Raw genomic sequence first — 19,282 nt, forward strand, 5'->3', positions numbered from 1 at the left:
AATTGCATCCATACCACTCCAAGGGGGGAATTTATAGTCACCTTGTGCTAGGAGTTCGGGCCATCTGAGTTCAACAATTGCACTAAATCCTTGTTTAAACTCCACCAAATAGGTACTCTCAAGGACTATATACTGGAATTTAGAAAGCTAGCTAATCATAATCCTATCAGTGGTGCTGCAAAGAGATCAGGTAGGAAAGTCGGATTTGGGTTTAGGGTTTGGCTCTTATTGAAGAGGTCGGTTTTGTTAGATACTTGGTCTTTATGAGGGTCTAGGGTTAGGGTTTTGGATTGGAAATGTGGTGGTTTGAAATTAGGGTTTTCTTGTTGAGGGGCTTCATCTTAAATTTGGTTCATGGTCACATCGGGAATTTCGGTAGGAGTAATGGCCATGGTGATGATCTGGTTCTAGTTTTTGAATTTCAATGGTGGAGGCATGTGGAAGAAGAAGACGGCTGCTACATAATAAAATGTTTTATTAGTTTATTGTCCACGTAGCTTAAACCTTACATTCCCATAAGCAAAAATGTGGGTTTTATATTTGCCACGTCATTATTTAACTGTCAAATTAATACACAATAAAAATATAAGTAAATGTAGAAGCCCAAGCCTGAGGGTGCAAAGTGCAATTTACCCTTGTATTTTTGTTTCTTAATTTTCTTTCTGAGCAGGATAGCTAGGTTAGCTGCGAGTTTGTAGGGAAATCTCTCTATATATAAAGGTTGGCTATCAATACTTCATTCTGGCAAAATAAGTTTTTGCCGATCCTGATTTTACATGGTATCAAAGCAGGGTTAATCCTTAATACGCCCTACCTTTTCTCTTTTGCTGCCGAGTTCTCTCGCGCAACGACCATTTTTCTCCTCTTTCATTTTGTGTCATTGATACCAGCCATGGGTTACGACCAAAGCTCGGATGAGGGCAACTAAAAGCTTATAGTCCAATTTTTATCAATATTCTCGTCTCTGATTACAAATTATTCTACTTGGAGCAAATCGCTTTCTGACACCCAATTTCAACAAATCACCTCCATCATAAACAACAAGAGAACTGAGCCGTTAACTGCTTCTCAAGCCAATGTTGCAAGCAGTACGTCGGCTTTCTAAACTCCGAGTGCATTTTCGCACATGGTTGATTGGCAATGGAGACTGACCACATCATGTCTTCACCACACTTGCTTGAAAACTTGCCTTTAAAATCATATATACAATTGAGAAATGTTTTGGGGGTGTCTAGTTTCACGGTTGACCTTATGTCAATTAGCAAGATTACAAGTGGTTTGAGTTGTTTAAAACCTTTTTTTCCATATTAGTGTATTTTGGAGGACTAGGTTACGAAGAAGACGATTGATCTAGATAAACAGCATGGGGGACTTTATTACCTTGTGGTGTTAGCGTCTCAAGGATCTTCTTCTTTCAACAACATATCATCCTGTCATTTTGTCACCGTTTCTTTTGATTTGTGGCGTCAACGTTTGGGCCACATTTCTAAAATCTAGTAATGAATTCTTCCTCAACTAAAAAACTTATGCAATTGAGAAAACAACTTAAATTGGGTACACAACTTCAATTAGGAAAACAACTTCAATTGGAAAAACAACTCCAATTAAGAGAATCATTCCAATTGGAAAAAACACTCCAATTGGAAAAACAACTACAATTTGGAAAACAACTCTAATTGAAAAACCCACTCCAATTGGAAAAACAACTTATTCCTCTAATATTATAATTCTTAATAGACTTGGTACAACTCATCATGGGCTGGAAAAACCCAACAGAATGTGATGCCCATTAGCAGCAGGCCATGCACTCTAAAGTTGATGCCTTAGAGCCAACAACACCTAGACTCTCACTCAAATTCCTTACGAGAAACACCCCATTGATTGTAAATATGTGTATAGAATCTCAACCACTGTTACGATAGGTCTATTGAGCGTTATAAAGCTCAACTTGCGGAAAAGGGGTTCACTCAAACTGAATGCCTTGACTATCACGACACATTTTCTCCCACGGTGAAGATGACCTTCGTGCGTTCTCTTCTTGCTGTGCTATTACCCGTAATTGGTCTTTCCACCAGCTTGACGTCAACATACTTTCTTTCATGGCGATCTTCATCAAGAAATCTACATGTCTCCACCTCCTGATTTTCGACGCCTGGGGGGGGGGGGGGGGGGGGGAAGAAACTTAAATGTCTCCTCAACAAGTCACCATATGGTTTAAAGCTCAACAAGTCACCATATGGTTTAAAGCAAGTCTCTCAGCAATGGTTTGCTAAATTCACTGAAACTATTCAGACAACTAGTTTTGTTCAGTCAAAAACGGATTGTTGTTTATTTACCCACAAGCAAAATCAGTCTTTTTATTGCTTTGCTAATCTATGTTGATCACATAGTGATTACTGGAAACAGTGAGTGTGATATCAGTCGCCTCAAAATTTCTCTTTACTCGCTTTCGTATCAAAGACCTTAGGCGATCTGGTCGTGGGAGTGGCATTATAGCAGGCTCGCCCTCTTCTCCTAAATTTGCACCATCTGTACAACTATGAGAAGTCCTTCCGCTCGTTGTTTTGTATAGCTCGACACACTTAGGTGAACTTTTAAAAATCTCCCAAGCATGTTGCAAATCAAATTTTGCCTGGTTGCATGATTTATTTCTAGCTCAAACAATCGGTGTGCTTTCCACTCCTACGCATATAGTAAGGGAAAACTAATAAGATGAAAAATGTGAATACAATTAAAACTTTAACATTTAAAGATGTGGACTTACCATATCTTCTACATTGGTATCACATGGTGGATTACAATATGCTGCACTTGAAGATGCACTCCATAGTTGACCTTGTTGGTTGAGAGTTTTTGTAATACCCTGAAAAATTTAAATATATAAATATATGAATTGAATGTCAAAATTATGATTATGTGAAAAAATTTAGAATTTATATTAATTCACTTGAGTTTAGTTTAAAATTAAACTAGTTACGAAGATTAAAGCTTGGAAATTAATAAATTAAAAACTGTAGACCTTTTGAGGTCACAATTTATATATGGGATAGAGCTCGATCTCACGAACGCTTAGGCGCAAACTATTCGTGAAACGGATTTATAACGAAAGAGTTTATAACGTTTAAAGTTAAGGACATTTTTGTAATTTTGGCTATAATTAGAAGGCTCCAGATTTCTGAAGCCATTATTGTAATGCCACGTGTGTGGCTGAGATGAAAAGGAAAGGATAGAAAAGAAGGGAGATGGACAAATCAGGGGGGAGGAGAAAAAAAGGAACGAATGGGGGAAAACAATGAGGAGGAAAAGGAGAGAAAGAGAGAAGCATGGGGAAACCGGGTTTTTCCCCAACCCGTGAACTGACTCGGCCACCTTTTGAATTTCCGGCCACCTTTGACGCCGGAAAAGGTGCCAAAATGACCCTCATGTCATTTCCATTCGATCTCCCCTCTAATTTCTCTCTAAAACCGTTAAATTGGGGTTCGATTTTATGTAAAACCCTCAAAAGAAGGGTGCGGCGGTTTGGGTGGTGTTTCACCAATTATGAAGCTAACTCCTCAATTACTACTACCAAAGCACTCTCCTCAAATCCAGGAACAAAGCCCATGCATTGGTTGGGGCGTCGGAGTTGGTTTGGAGTCGAATCAAGAACACCCAAAAACAAAGGTTTCCGGCAATTCGTGGAAAATTTGAGGTGTTTTCCGGCCAAATTGGACTTGGCCGCATGTATGAAACTTGCTCTACTCATTGAGATCTACAACCCTGTTAAATTTGAGAATTTTTAAAAATAGTTGATTTTTCCGGCAAGTCGGGACGGCCGACCGCCACCTGTGGCGGCGCGTGGCTAGTGAACCAACATTGCCTTTTTCATTCAAATTTTTGTATTCTGAACCCATAATTGATAACTGTCTAATGTGAATTGATTATGAAAAGTTAATGATGATTGTGGTGGTTACTAGAATACCTTTGGAAATTCATAAAAGAATGAATTGTTAACTACGAGTGGCTTAATCCCTGTTAGGGTACGTAGGCAATCTAACGAGACGTTAGATGCAGCCATATGATAAGTAAGGTTAAATAACTGTGAATGAACCTTTGGTTAAGAAGTGTTTTTAAAGTGAAGAGAATTTAGAGAAAAGAAAAAAAAAAATCTAAGCATATGCCTTATAAATTAAAATTATGGTTATGTTTAGTTGAAGGAATTAAGGAATTTGAATAAAGTTTTGTAATTTGGGATTTGATAATTAAAGTAGAGTTTAGTTTGGGCCTATCGATAATAATAATAATATTATTTCTCGAATTAAAGGATTAATTCGGGGCGGGGCGTTGCAGTTTTGAAGTGAGACTTAACATCCTCCTTGTAGTTGAGGTTTTGCCCTACAGTGCCCAAATTATTACAAGAAACTTTTTGTAAATATCCCCCACATAGTATCAATTGTTTGAAAGCGACCAACAGAACCATCTTCGGCGATCTACACCCAAGCTAAGCATAAGGCGACATATTCACCAGGAAGCCAATTGTCATTTCTAGCACTCTCTTTGTCTGCCATATGAGCTAAATTTGAAAGGAGAAGGGAATGATTGAAGAAATTTTGGTAGTGAAATATGAGAAAATTGATTTCTTTTATGGATATTTGTAGAGTTTTGGAGGAGTTTACATTATGTTTGGATGAAGAAATATAAAGTTACTAAGGAATTTTAAAATGACAAAAATTAATATGACAGGATTTTATTTTCTAGAATTTGTAATTTTTTTTGTTTGGTTAACCTAGGCTGTATAAAAGAAAAAAGTTTCAAAAACGACTGCTGGAATGGAACAGTTAAGAAATCTGGGCCGCACAACAAAGTTTGTCATTGGAAAGGCCTATAGGGTTTAGGAACGCGCCTCTTTGTATCATGACTCAAGAGGCACGCCAGTTGATGGATGACAATGACTAACGCATCTGGGCCATTAAAAATGGGATTGTTGTGAGCTTGACCGCAAAGAATCTCTCAAGTCAATGGAACTAACGCTCATGTCCACTTTTTTGGATTTCACGTGATGCTCCACCCCTAAATTCTTATTTTCTCGCACCCAAAATACTTCCCTTGGAGAAGATTTGGACCCAAATGCTGCTTTTTTTTTTCCGCACCCCTCTGTTGGAGATAGTTTAACCATCCTTGGGAGGCTTGAGGACTGTTTCCCTTCCACATTTTTTACCGGAGTTCTATTCTAAACTAGTATAATTTGCAAAACTTTGAACTCAAGTCCAAGAGGGCAAGCTGACTGCCTTGGCCAATTTGTCTAACCCCCCACACGTGCACATATTTGTTTTCATTCAAGAGTATGTTGTGTTGTTTTCTTACCCAGAAAACAAAAAAGGGAAACTCACATTCAATTGTGGACATAAAACAGCATTATATTATCAAATGAATAACAGTGAAAAGATGATACTCAAAATCATATATACTAAACGTGAGTTTCCTCCGGCACTGTAGATCACCAGTGTCCGGACGGAAATGCCCTTGCTTTGTTTGGGGTTTTGGCGCTGCTGTCTGAGTTTTGTACACTGGAATGTCACTTTTGCCCACACTGGGTGGGCTATTTTCAGCTGGCCGAATTGCCCTTGGGCTTTTTTTTGGTTTATGGTAGTTTTTGGTGGTTCTTGCAGGGATAAGGTGGGAATTTATTTCACTTTCATACCTTAAGTACTATTTTATTTCAAAATAATACCTCGGTTACATTTTTCATCCATTGATCTGTTAAATGCTGATGTGGCTGCTACATATATGCCACATGACTGCCAAATGTCTGCCATGTGGCAAATAAAATAATTTTTTATTTTTTTTTTAAAAACCTGAATTTTCTCAACAAAAAAAAAAATTGAAACCCACATCTGCAAGAAGATGAAGAAGAAGAGGGAGGAAGAAAGAAAAAGAAAAAAAAAATGTCCCTCCCCCACCCCCTAGCGACCCAGAAGAAGAAGAAGAAGAGGGAGGAAGAAAAGAAAAAAAAAATAAAATTTGTCCTCCCCGCTCCCCCTGCCCCCCCTGCCCGGCTACCCTCCCCCTACCCCGACCCAGCTCCCTTCCTCTTCTTCTTCTTCTGGGTCACGGGTGCCGGGGGGCAGGGGGAGTGGGGAGAACAAATTTTTTATTTGTTTTCTTTTCTTCCTCCCTCTTCTTCTTCTTCTTGCAAATGTGGGTTTCAAATTTTTATTCTTTTTTTGAAAAAATTCAGGTTTAAAAAAAAAATTTTAAATTATTTTATTTGCCACGTGGCAGACATTTGGCAACCACGTGACATATATGTGGCAGCTATGTCAACATTTAATGGATCAATGGATGAAAAATATAACAGATGTATTATTTAAAATAATACTTAAGGTATGAAAGTGAAATGTTTTAAAGATGTTGTAATGAATTGAAATAGATCTCAAACATGAGGTATGAAAGTATATATACCCTTTCTTTTTTCTTTTGTTCTCCACCGTGTGCTTCCGTTTGGCACGCTTTTGTGTTTTCGTCTTCTCAGCCGTCATTTTCTCGCTTCGCAGCTGCTTGCTTCGTTCGACAACTCTGTGGTGCATGATTTTCTTTGGATTTTTATCTTCATTTGTAGATTTTTGTGTTAGTTTTGCAAAACGGGTATTTTTTTTTTGTTGTGTTTGGCAAGATCTGGACTTTAGCATTTTAAACTCTGGCAGGGGTCGCCGTCTGTGGGGAGAAAGGTCTCTATTTCAGTTTTTGAACCATAGGAGAAAATCCAAAATTTAGACACAGGTTTGTCAAAAATTGAGAAATCAAAGAGGCTTTCAGGGGTTTTAGATCGTATTTCTTAATCACCGTGTCATTTACTCTTAATTGCCAACATCAGCCATGGCTGCTTGCCAGAGGTTTTCAGAAAGTTAGAGAGAGAGAGAGAGTTTGGGTTATTCTGTTATGGGGTCACGGGAAGATGAGGGTCTATAGTGGGAAGAGAGAGAAACCATTGTTGTGTTTTTGTGTTTGATTTTGCCACCGGCAGGTTGTCTTTGTGTGTTGTCTTTCAAGACAACTATTAAATAGGTCATGAAGAAGTTGGATTAGTATAGTAAATGAACAAACATAATGAATTTAATTATTAGTATAAACATATTGTTTATAACCCTTTTGCGAGCTGTCTGTTTTCGATGCTCATCTGCATCTTCACAGTGGTAGTTATAGTTTCCCACCTGCAGTCATTTTGGATTAGCGTTCAACCACGCAGTGGCAAGACCTCTTTTCTTGATGTGCCTCTTTTTTCATTTATTCTTCTTCTTTTTCAGTTTTTAATTTACAGATAAATTTTACGTTTAAGTACTCATTTTGGCATCCTGCAGATTTTATCTTCGTAATCAGATGCTTCATATTGCTCTCTGGTTTTGTTCTTCTTCACTTTCAAGAACCACAGCTGTTTATTGAACGTATATAATCCATTCGGCTATTTAGTTTTCAATGTATCAAATATTTTGCGTTGTTAATTTTCTGTTACTTTCGTTGCCCAAATCATCCAATCCACATTTACTAATGAAACAATTTATTGTTGACAATTTGACCCAAGCACTTCTACAAAATACCTATGCATAGACCACTACTGTAATCCGTTCTCAGTGTATACAATTTTTGTTTTTCCTTTTGAGCCTTTTGTTCTAGCGTTCGGTCTGCAGATACAACTTTTGCCTGTTTTGTTTATGTGTTGAGATGCCCAATTTTCCAACGTACTATTGAAAAATGACTTCTCATAATCCCATGACAAATATTCAGGTATTGCATATTGGATTCGTTTTGGTTTTCAGAAAACAGACAGGTAATTCTTTGTTTCTGCAGGTGAAGATAATAGACACGAACAGAGTATTCCTACACATCGGAATAACGCGTCAACTCCAAACTAGCAACCAACAGACTATCCCTAACACTCACAAAGTCACACAAGCCACCACCAGGAAAGCACCCTCCAAACCTCTACATCAGCATCCAAGTAAATCCCACTCCTGCTCTGCTTCATAAGTTCATTGTTATTTTCTGTAATATATTCTGATTTCTAGGAACTGTAAATTCGCATTTGGAAATGAATTTTCTGTGCAAATTTGGATATTTCGATGTTGGTTAAAATTAGGGGAATGACTCCGATTTTGTTACTCAATTAATTTACTTTTTTGTGTATCTCAACCTTCTAATTGATTTCCTGCATCATTGCTTAGTTTTACTCACTACTCACTGAAACTTGAGTGAATTTTTTTACCTTATGACACCATATGTGATTATCAAGTCCATGATTGTCTTTTGATCAGTTTTCCTTTGAAGTGAATGCCAAACTGCAGAAGTTTTCAGCCCTTTTTGCAGCTATGTTGTTTTTAGATTCAACCCAAAAAAATCTGTCCAAGAGGTGAGTAAATTTATTTGATGGACCTGTTTGATTTGTAAAAATTATGGGAGAGAATAGGTAATTGCATCTAGACAGGTGGTTTGGTGTTTAGAAGACTTTGAAAGCTAATTTACAAGACTTGGAATGCTAATCATGAATTTTACGTTATCGATCACAGATGCAGTATATTCTTGCATATTTGTTTATTTTAGTTAGTATATGTAGATTTAAAGAAGGAACATTATATCACTATTTATTCAGCTGTTACATATCCAGTCGTATTGATCCCTGCAAAACAATGTTTACTTTTCTAGGCAATCTATTACAATTTCTTTCCTGCTACATTAAAATAGAAATGTAAAGAATAAAGCCAATTTAAAAACCTAATATGTATTTATGTGCTTAATTCTTCCCTAAGATTTTTCGTTATGTGAACAAAATAGATGCATGCTCTGCCCATTATGTGAAAAAAACGGTATACAACAATGTAACACCGCAACAACGCGTGGGCAGGATAGCTAGTTTGCACTAAAAATGGACCAAAATTTGTTATTCCGTCGGGCCCATCTTTTTCCCCTTAAGCTCTTTCCCAGATATTCATGGACCATAAAGACCGAGACGCAAGGAAACCTTGTTGTAGTCGATCATGGAAGTAGTTCTGGTACAAGTCCCAGAATTCATCTACAACAACAACAACAACAAAGCCTTTTCCCACTAAGTGGGGTCGGCTATATGAATCCTAGAACGCCATTGCGCTCGGTTTTGTGTCATGTCCTCCGTTAGATCCAAGTACTCAAGTCTTTTCTTAGGGTCTCTTCCAAAGTTTTCCTAGGTCTTCCTCTACCCTTTCGGCCCTGAACCTTTGTCCCGTAGTCACATTTTCGAACCGGAGCGTCAGTAGGCATTCTTTGCACATGTCCAAACCACCGGAACCGATTTTCTCTCATATTTCCTTCAATTTTGGCTACTCCTACTTTACCTCGGATATCCTCATTCCCAATCTTATCCTTTCTCGTGTGCCCATACATCCCACGAAGCATCCTCATCTCCGCTACACCCATTTTGTGTACGTGTTGATGCTTCAACGCCCAACATTCTGTGCCATACAACATCGCTGGCCTTATTGCCGTCCTATAAAATTTTCCCTTGAGCTTCAGTGGCCTACGACGGTCACACAACACGCCGGATGCACTCTTACACTTCATCCATCCAGCTTGTATTCTATGGTTAAGATCTCCATCTGATTCTCCGTTCTCTTGCAAGATAGATCCTAGGTAGCGAAAACGGTCACTTTTTGTGATCTTCGCTAGATTGCTCCGGTCACTAATATGGATAAGTATATAAATGGATAGAGATAGGAAAGCAAACACAAGATGTACGTGGTTTACCCAGATTGGCTACGTCCACGGAATAGAGGAGTTCTCATTAATTGTGAAGGGTTTACACAAGTACATAGGTTCAAGCTCTCCTTTAGTGAGTACAAGTGAATGATTTAGTACAAATGACATTAGGAAATATTGTGGGAGAATGATCTCGTAGCCACGAAACTTCTAAGTACCGGAGTGTGGTATCGTCTTGACTTGCCTTATCTGTCTCATAGGTAGATGTGGCATCTTCTCTGAAAGTACTCTTCCTCCATCCAGGGGTGGTATCTGTAACTGGTGGAGATGCACAAGGTAATGTATCAATTTCACTTGAAGCTTACTTGTAGTTTCATGCTTGGTCAAGCGCGATACAAACCATGTAGTAGGAGTCCCCCAAGTCGCCGAGCTAGGGGATCTGCTGAAAGAGGTGACAGACAAGGTAAGCAATCAGAGCTCCGGCTGATTGTTCACATTCTCCCTATCTTGCAGGCAGCATGAAGGATAAAGAGAAGAAAAATGAGAAGAGATGATATGGGATACTTTTGCTTTTGAAGAAGTAACTTTCCACAGGCTTATTCTTGAACTGGGTTGGAGGGTTTTCTGGTTTCCTCCAGAGTATAAGGCCGACTGAAGAATTTGAGGGTCAAAACAAGTCCATCAAATCTAGAGTACGTTCGACCCTGCTGATATGGGATACTTTTGCTTTTGACAGAGTAGTGGATGTATCGGCACGTGTGCTGTTACGCTTGTCTCCACATGCTTCCTTGTATCCTTCTCACTTGCCCTATCTGTTCCTCAGGTAGATGCGGTATCTTCCCAGGAAGCATAAGATGTTGAAGATGAGTACTTGAGAGCAATGCCAGGTAAGTAATCAGGTAAGGGGTTCCAGGCAGTTAGTTCCTGGCTGGAATCTTGTTTCCAAGTGCTGACTGATTGCTCTCTTTCTCCTTGTCTTGCAGGTAAGAACAAGGCCAAGGGAAAAGATAGGGAAAAAGCATGATATGGGATACTCTTGCTTTTAACCCTGATGATATGAGATATTCTTGCTCTAGTATAGCTTGTTTACAGAGGTATTATCGGGGGGAAAGAAAGCTGAATATTTCGAAAGGCTTCGTTGGGAGTGCCCTCTCAGATAAGAGAAAGGGTTGAGCATTTTTGCAAGTCTGCCTGTTCGTTAGGGATGGAGGTCGACATATATAGGAGTCTCCCTAACATCAAGTAATAATGCTATTCCTTTACCCTGCTTGGTCATAGCACGGTAGTGGGAGCTGCCAGCTTCACATGTTTTAACTCTGTCAGAGCACTTTGAAAAAGTGGTCTGTGGTATCTGGAAAGCTGATGTTGCGTGTGAAGATTACAGACAAGCTTTATCCAAGGAGATCCAGCTCTTGAAGTTGGGAAAGTGGTGCCTCTTCGGTTTTCGAACAAGCAATCCTGTCGGGAATCTGGCTCTCGAGATTCGGAGAACGATGCCTCTTCGATTTTTGAGAAAGCAATCCTGCTGGGGGTCTGGCTCTCGAGATTCGAAGAGCGGTGTCTCTTCGATTTTTGAGAAAGTAATCATGTTGGGAGTCTGGCTCTCGAGATTCGGAGGGCGGTGCCTCTTCGATTTTGGAGCAAGCAATCTTGTTGGGAGTGTTTTCTCGAATGTGAGTAAAGGTTGGGCATGTTTGCTAGTCTACCTTGCCACGAAGCACAGAGGTTGACACACAGGGACTTTCCAATTATCCAGCAGTGGTACTATTCCTTTACCCTCTCTTCGATTTTTGAGAAAGTAATCATGTTGGGAGTCTGGCTCTCGAGATTCGGAGGGCGGTGCTTCTTCGATTTTGGAGCAAGCAATCTTGTTGGGAGTGTTTTCTCGAATGTGAGTAAAGGTTGGGCATGTTTGCTAGTCTACCTTGCCACGAAGCACAAAGGTTGACACACAGGGACTTTCCAATTATCCAGCAGTGGTACTGTTCCTTTACCCTCTCTTCGATTTTTGAGAAAGTAATCATGTTGGGAGTCTGGCTCTCGAGATTCGGAGAGTGGTGCCTCTTCGATTTTGGAGCAAGCAATCTTGTTGGGAGTGTTTTCTCGAATGTGAGTAAAGGTTGAGCATGTTTGCTAGCCTACCTTGCCACGAAGCACAGAGGTTGACACACCGGGACTTTCCAATTATCCAGCAGTGGTACTGTTCCTTTACCCTTATGGGTAATAATATGGTAGCTAGACCTTCAAAATTTATGTGTCTAAACTTTGTTAGTGTTGTTTCTTTGCATTGCATTTACCCTTCTTGGTCAGAGCGATGTAGTGGGAGCTGTAAGCTTCACGTGTCTCAACTTTGTCAGAGAACTTTGGCAAAGTTATCTGTGGTACCCATGAGCTACTGTTGCGTGTGGGAAGTGGGTGATTGAACAGTACGATTCATGTGCTTTCTACTTCGTCAGAAATCTTCGACAGAATGCCCATAATTTCCGCAAAGCTGAGTGTGCGTGTGACAGGTGCTGACAAGGCTGGAAAAGTAGGTGCCTCTTCGATTTCTGAGATCGGCCCTCGTGGTCTCTGAGCAGCCCAGCTTTTGAGAAAGCAAGCCTCTTCGATTTCTGAGATCGGCCTTCGTGGTCTTTGAGCAGCCCAGCTTTTGAGAAAGCAAACGCCTCTTCGATTTCTGAGATCGACCCTCGTGGTCTCTGAGCAGCCCAGCTTTTGAGAAAGCAAACGCCTCTTCGATTTCTGAGCAGGTGCCTCTTCGATTTCTGATGCTTCGTCGAGTGCAGATTTTTATAGGGGCTGACATTAAGTTCCAAAGCACACTTGAATATCCACCAGTAGAAGCTCCATTCTTGCACTTCTAAGATCTTGATTTGTCCGACCTCTTCTCTCTTCAACACCTTTGAAAATGTCTGGCCCTTCCGACCGTCGTTTTGACTTGAACCTTGTTGAAGAGGCAGCCCCGGCTTCTCCAGACAACATATGGCGCCCATCCTTCGTCTCCCCTACTGGTCCTCTTACCGTTGGGGATTCCGTGATGAAGAATGATATGACCGCTGCGGTAGTGGCCAGGAACCTTCTCACTCCCAAAGATAACATACTACTTTCCAAACGGTCTGATGAGTTGGCTGTTAAGGATTCTCTGGCTCTCAGTGTTCAGTGTGCAGGTTCTGTGTCTAATATGGCCCAACGCCTATTTGCTCGAACCCGCCAAGTTGAATCATTGGCGGCTGAAGTGATGAGTCTCAAACAGGAGATTAGAGGGCTCAAGCATGAGAATAAACAGTTGCACCGGCTCGCACATGACTATGCTACAAACATGAAGAGGAAGCTTGACCAGATGAAGGAATCTGATGGTCAGGTTTTACTTGATCATCAGAGATTTGTGGGTTTGTTCCAAGGGCATTTATTGCCTTCGTCTTCTGGGGCTGTACCGCGTAATGAAGCTCCAAATGATCAACCTCTGATGTCTCCTCCTTCTAGGGTTTTGTCCAGTACTGAGGCTCCGAATGATCCCCCTCCGGTGCCTTCTCTTTCTGAGGCTCTACCGACTGCTGAGATTTCTCCTAAGCAACCTTTGTGAAGGCTCCCTCTTGTTTGTTTATTTTGACTCAAGTATATGTACATATTTGTAACTTATCGGGGATATCAATAAATAAGCTTTCCTTCATTTCAACGTATTGTGTTAAATACACCAAAGCCTTCTTCGCTAAGTTCTTTGAATTTTCTTGTGTTGAAGCTTGTATGTTGAAGCTTTGTGAGTGGAGCATATAGGTTGAGGTAGTGTTCCCTTAATTTCCCGAGTGAGGAAAACTTCTCGGTTGGAGACTTAGAAAATCCAAGCCACTGAGTGGGATCGGCTATATGAATCTTAGAACGCCATTGTGTTCTGTCCTGTGTCATGTCCTCCGTTAGATCCAAGTACTCTAAGTCTTTTCTTAGGGTCTCTTCCAAAGTTTTCCTAGGTCTTCCTCTACCCCTTCGGCCCTGAACCTCTGTCTCATAGTCGCATCTTCTAATCGGAGCGTCAGTAGGCCTTCTTTGCACATGTCCAAACCACCGTAACCGATTTTCTCTCATCTTTCCTTCAATTTCGGCTACTCCTACTTTACCCCGGATATCCTCATTCCTAATCTTATCCTTTCTCGTGTGCCCACACATCCAACGAAGCATCCTCATCTCTGCTACACCCATTTTGTGTACGTGTTGATGCTTCACCGCCCAACATTCTGTGCCATACAGTATCGCCGGCCTTATTGCCGTCCTATAAAATTTTCCCTTGAGTATCAGTGGCATACGGCGGTCACACAACACGCCGGATGCACTCTTCCACTTACGGGGAAGGGCAATAGATTTCCCAGACTCCCATGTCAGGTAACAATTCTTGATACTATATACGACATAGGTACGCTCAACATATTGAACTGTAACCAAACAGATGCTAGTAAGCCTAGCAAATAGTAGAACATGCAGAAACAACTCTGGGGTAACAAATAGTAATAAATGCGCCATTAACTAGGGAATTTTAAAGATTCCGAGAAACTACCTGTTCTTCAACCTTCATATGCTTAGAGAACAGCTTTGCTGCACGACATTCATTAGTCAACAACCGGAAGCCCCTATAGGAACAGAATAAAGGTTCAGTGATATGCATGTAACAAAGGGGTCAAAGTCTCTGGTGCTACTGAGACATTTTTTATGAAATTCAAACTTAAGTTTGGCATTATCAAATTTGCAAATGGTTCAAGTTATGGTACAATAAGAAAGGAAACTAACGTATTTAACCTTAGAAGTTCTAATGCTCTCAACGCAGATGTACTAATAATAAGAATTGCTGGACTCCCTGGATCAATTTTTCCATCCACGAGATCCTTTTCACAAACTTCTTGTTTCCATGATGGACCAAAAGCTTCCTTCACATGTTTCCCCCAGATGCTGACATCTTGATCCAAGCTTTCAGACTGATCCAGAATACACTTATCTGCAAAAGTAGATGAATAAATTCAAGTTCGTTCCTCAGATGGCGGCATTTTCACATTGTGCACAAGTAATTCAAAGTGCTCCATTAACTCCACATATAAAAAAATAAATAAAGCTGAACATAAATTCAACATCAATACTTAACTAGTTTGACTGAATTTCGAAACATAGCTTCAACCAATCACACTAAGGCAATCTCCAACTGATCCCCACCAGGCCAAAAGCACCAAATCAGGCCAACCCACTGGCCCAAATGAGCCAGCCAGCTAGCCCCGGGCGAACCCAAATTTCAAATGCCAACGGCTACTTATGTCAACATGATGCCAGTAGCCGTTGGATTTGAATTTTTTTTATTTTTTGGGACAAAATTTGAAAAAATGATAAATTTTTAAATTTAAGTTGTAGTATTTAAATTGAAATAATAAATTATGTTTGGGCTATGGCCCTTTGGCCCTCTCGGCTGGAGATAATTTTTTGTCACAATGCTATGTTTGACCTATGCCTCTTTGCTCCCCTTGGTTGAAGATGGTATGAAATAGAGCATGACAATGTTCATTAAAATATAATTTTTTGGAGGGCTATAGAACTAAAGGGAGCTCTGGCCCTCCTTCGGTTGGAGATTGCTTAATATGTTGAAGTTCCACTGTCTTAGCCTTGAATTTTGTCATAGTTGAATCTTAATACCTCACAAAAACTATATCCTGTCCTCTGCTTGCTATTTTTAGTTGGAAAAATTCCCAGAAAAGTGAGTATTTACAATGTTTCATCTCAAAAAAATAGATTAAAAAAAAAAGAGAAAATAAACTAAGACAAATTAATAAACTAAAAGGTACCATTGAAGGACTCCAACTCGAGGTAAGAAAGCTAACGCCGTTGGCAGACTGAAACTTGTCCAGAAAGAATCTGAGCTGCGCCGACACTGACGCCGGTTGTACCTCACCGTCGCTTAAACCGTCGCTGTTTTGGTTGCTTTGATTGCTCGCTTTCTCGTCAATTGGGTTTTCATTGCTGCCGCCATTGCTGAGCCGTTGCTTCTTCTCCTTCTTCCTCTTCTTTGTCTTAGGGCCGAGCGGATTGCCCTTGTTGTTTCTGTGAGACAGCTTCGATGGCTTCTTCGCCTTCCCGCTCCCCATTTTTGCAGCTGCCGGTTGATTACTGCTAAAACCCTAAAAAGTTGAAAACTTGGAACTTTCTTAACAGTTATTAGCCATTATGCCCTCGATTTATTTCGACAATTCAATGTTTGCCCATTCACCTTTTTTTTTTTCATTTTTTTTCTAAACAAACAATATTATTTACCTAATTCAAATTTGACTTTGCGGAAAATTAAATTTAAGATATTTCATTTACAAGTGGAGAAGAATACCAGTAACCCATTCACTTTTAAGTCAATGAAAAGAGTGAATTGAAAATTGTGAGTTTTAATAACAAGGGCTTGGGATAAGTTTATTTTAACAAAAAAATCATCATATAATTTTATTTAATGAAAAAGACAAACTTTAATGAACATGAGTGAAATTTTAATGAAAATAACAAAGGTTTAATATAATAAACTAGAAAATAGAAAAAAGCAATAAAATTTGACGCATGTGATCCCGCATGTCTATCACACACTATTTCTGAAATTGAATGGCATTTCACTATTTCTCAAACTTAACGGTACTACATAATTTCTGAAACTGAACACTAGTTATTTATGAAACTAAACATAAGTACTACACTATTTCCGAAATTGAACACGATACTACACTATTTCTAGAATTAAACACTATTTCTCATTTGTTTTGAGACATAACTACCGGCAAGTAGAAATCCACCATTTTCATTTATTCTTTTTTGCAGAAAGGTAAAGATAATATTACCAACACACTGTAATTACAGAGAAAGAGGTTCGATCACAATAAAAACACAAAATAGATGTAGACCCCTAACCGAAACCCAAAACAAAAGTTTTGGGCCAGAAACATATAAACCAAACAAAAAAAACAAAAAAAAAAAAAAACCCTACATTCCTGCAAGAACCGCCGCCGCCAAATTACCGTCGAGATTTTGCCGCAGACCTCCAACTAGATGCCATAGGTCCAACCAACCAAATCCACAAAATTGAAGGAAAAGATGACTCCAACGACTTCCACCGAGCATCACAAAGATTGGAACGTCAACCACAAAGCGAAGGAAGCTAGTGAGAGATAACCCACCAGCAACAAAGCCATTGAAGGCAACCAAGCCACTGAAGAAAAATCCATGGGAGGTGGTGGTGTGAACACACAAGCCAGAGCTCTATGCATTTCCCGAAAAAATGGCGTCAAAATGCCTTCCTACATCTGTTTCTGTTGAAATTATAATCCTTGCAAATAATATATGTGGATGCAAATTTCTTCCTCCTTGATCTTGGACAATTTTGCACCTACAAAACAATTAACACCTTAGGTTAAGGCCAAGAGCCTCACGCGCCCACGATGAATGGGGGGGCTTTGGCCGGAGAACCTCCGATGCCAAAGTTAGAATTTAGAGAGAAAGAGTGTTTAGAGAATTTTGGGATTTTTGCCAAAGTGTTGGACTTGCTTTTTGGTGGAAATGGGAGCCTATATATAGGGATAGGAGGTGGCCGGCCTAGCTAGGGTTTTTGGGTTAAATTTAGGTTTAATTAGGGTAATTAAAAAGAGAAAATATGGTAGAAAAGGTAGAAAACATGGAGGATGGCTGGCCATGTGGTGTTTTATGGGTCACCATGTGGTGTTTTATGGGTCAAAGGGATCACTTAATTGACAATTTAAGGGATTAAATAGGCAATTAACCCCTTAATTGGCCATTTATCATGATTTTTAGAAGGAAGGTTTTAGAAGTTATGGAAAGAATAAAATAAATAGCTAATTGATTAGCTAAAAGAGGGAAAACGAGGTAAGATATATATGGAATGAAATAGGTTTTAAGTTGATACCTATTTTGGGCACTTTTGACTTGGTTTAGGGATGATTGCCCGCTGCTCGCGCGTAGGAATCCCATTATGCCTCAAGGGTAATTTTGTCCTCTTTTACCCAAGAATTCACGTGTCGTCTTGTGATTATTTTTGGCTCCACAAATGCCCCCACACTGTTGGGCTGCTCGCAAGAAAGGGCAGCAAGTGTAGAGATCTTCTTGCTTTAGGAAACTTAAGACTGCTTCCTATTTTGATGTTGATTCTCTCTTTAATAGGAAATTAGATCCTTCTAGGAAAGGGAAATAAATTTCTCTCAAAGCCTATTTAAGTCCACCTTAAGTGGGTTATTAAATCAACTTTGGAGAGAGATTTATTCTACCTTACAAGAGAGAGATAGCTTAGAGGATATTTGTTCCCCCTCCTCTAGCAATCTTCTACATCTTGCCCGTGCAAAGGACCGTCTTTCATTGCTTTCTTCATCTTTTTTGTGCCGCACCAAGGTAAGAAAAAATTAATTTTCCTTGTCTTATTCTTGGATGGTGCTACCGTGGGGCAGCCGTCGGGATGGTGCGGCATGTCGGCTGGCATGGGCCAAGAGTCGGCTCGGCATGGGCCGATGAGGTATTATGGCAGGGACCACTGCTTTAAGCTGCTCGACTTGGCTAGAACTAAAGGCAGCTTGTATGGCTGGGGCCACGGATTGTGGCGCTGTGGCGCAGTGCTAGGCGAGTCATATGGCTCATGTCCTTTTAGGCTTTTGGACATGATGCAAGCTAGGCATGTGATTGAGAGAAATGAAGAGGTTGCGAGCCTCATGAGCTGTTGGAATGTTGGGTTGAACTCCTCTGCTGGGTACCACGAATGGCGTTGGCTACTTTAACTCTTTTTGTCAGGAGAAACGTGGGCTGCTCCCAAAAGAAGAGGTGAATAGGATCAAGGCGTATGCATTGGCTCGTCCAATCACTGTTGTGGATCCTACTGCAAGTGAATGTGGGAAAAGGGATCTTCCTTGCCTGTTTAAGAGATGCCGGCTGAGAAAAAATGAAAGACTTCTTTCGCTGCTCGCGCGGGCTCGCTGACTGCCTCCAGGCTTGTGATTGACTTGACTTTTTCCAAGGGGACAAAAAATGAGGCTGCTAGATCTGAGCATGTGGCGTCTGCCATTTTAAGAATGGCTAGTATGATTGCTGATAGGATTGTTCGGCATAAAGGTCCTGTCATGCCCCTAGTGCTTAATTTTGTACCAAGACGTCTGTTGGGAGCTAAGTCCGGTTCACCTTTGGAGAGGCTTGCTATTATGAAAAGCGATAAGGTGGACTCTGCTGCTGAAGTGGCGCTAAGGCCCATTCCTTATGCTGCTGAGACTGATTCACCTGCTGGGAATGAGGAGACTGTTCGCGTAGGCAGCTGTGAGAAATCCACTAAGCCTGCTTTTGGGGAGGCTGCTGAGATCTATGTGCTTTTGAAACCAGATCTTTTGAAAACATGGACGCTTGTGCCAAGTTTGTTGATGACATCAGAAAGGTTGTTTGCCCAAGCTCGTTTGCGAAGCATACGACCCAATATAGAAGGACTGCTCTGCTTGCCATGATGCAGATATAGCAAGGCTGCTAAGGAGACGGCAAATACTATGGCGGATTCTGAGCTCGTTGCTTTGAAGGGGTCTAATATTTCTGCCCC

At 40.4% G+C, this 19,282-nt stretch overlaps 1 long non-coding RNA gene and 1 pseudogene across 1 annotated transcript; one reads left to right on the top strand and one right to left on the bottom strand.

Moving 5' to 3' along the window:
* Positions 1 to 2,499: 2,499 nt before the first annotated feature.
* On the bottom strand, positions 2,500 to 15,861 carry LOC126595906 (uncharacterized; annotated as a pseudogene).
* On the top strand, positions 6,445 to 8,643 carry LOC126595910 (uncharacterized). The gene is made up of 2 exons (XR_007613758.1): positions 6,445 to 7,421; positions 7,825 to 8,643. It is a non-coding gene; the product is annotated as an uncharacterized LOC126595910 (long non-coding RNA).
* Positions 15,862 to 19,282: the final 3,421 nt, after the last annotated feature.

The sequence above is a fragment of the Malus sylvestris genome, chromosome 13, assembly GCF_916048215.2.
Source record: "Malus sylvestris chromosome 13, drMalSylv7.2, whole genome shotgun sequence".
In the NCBI taxonomy this organism is placed as follows: Eukaryota; Viridiplantae; Streptophyta; class Magnoliopsida; order Rosales; family Rosaceae; genus Malus; species Malus sylvestris.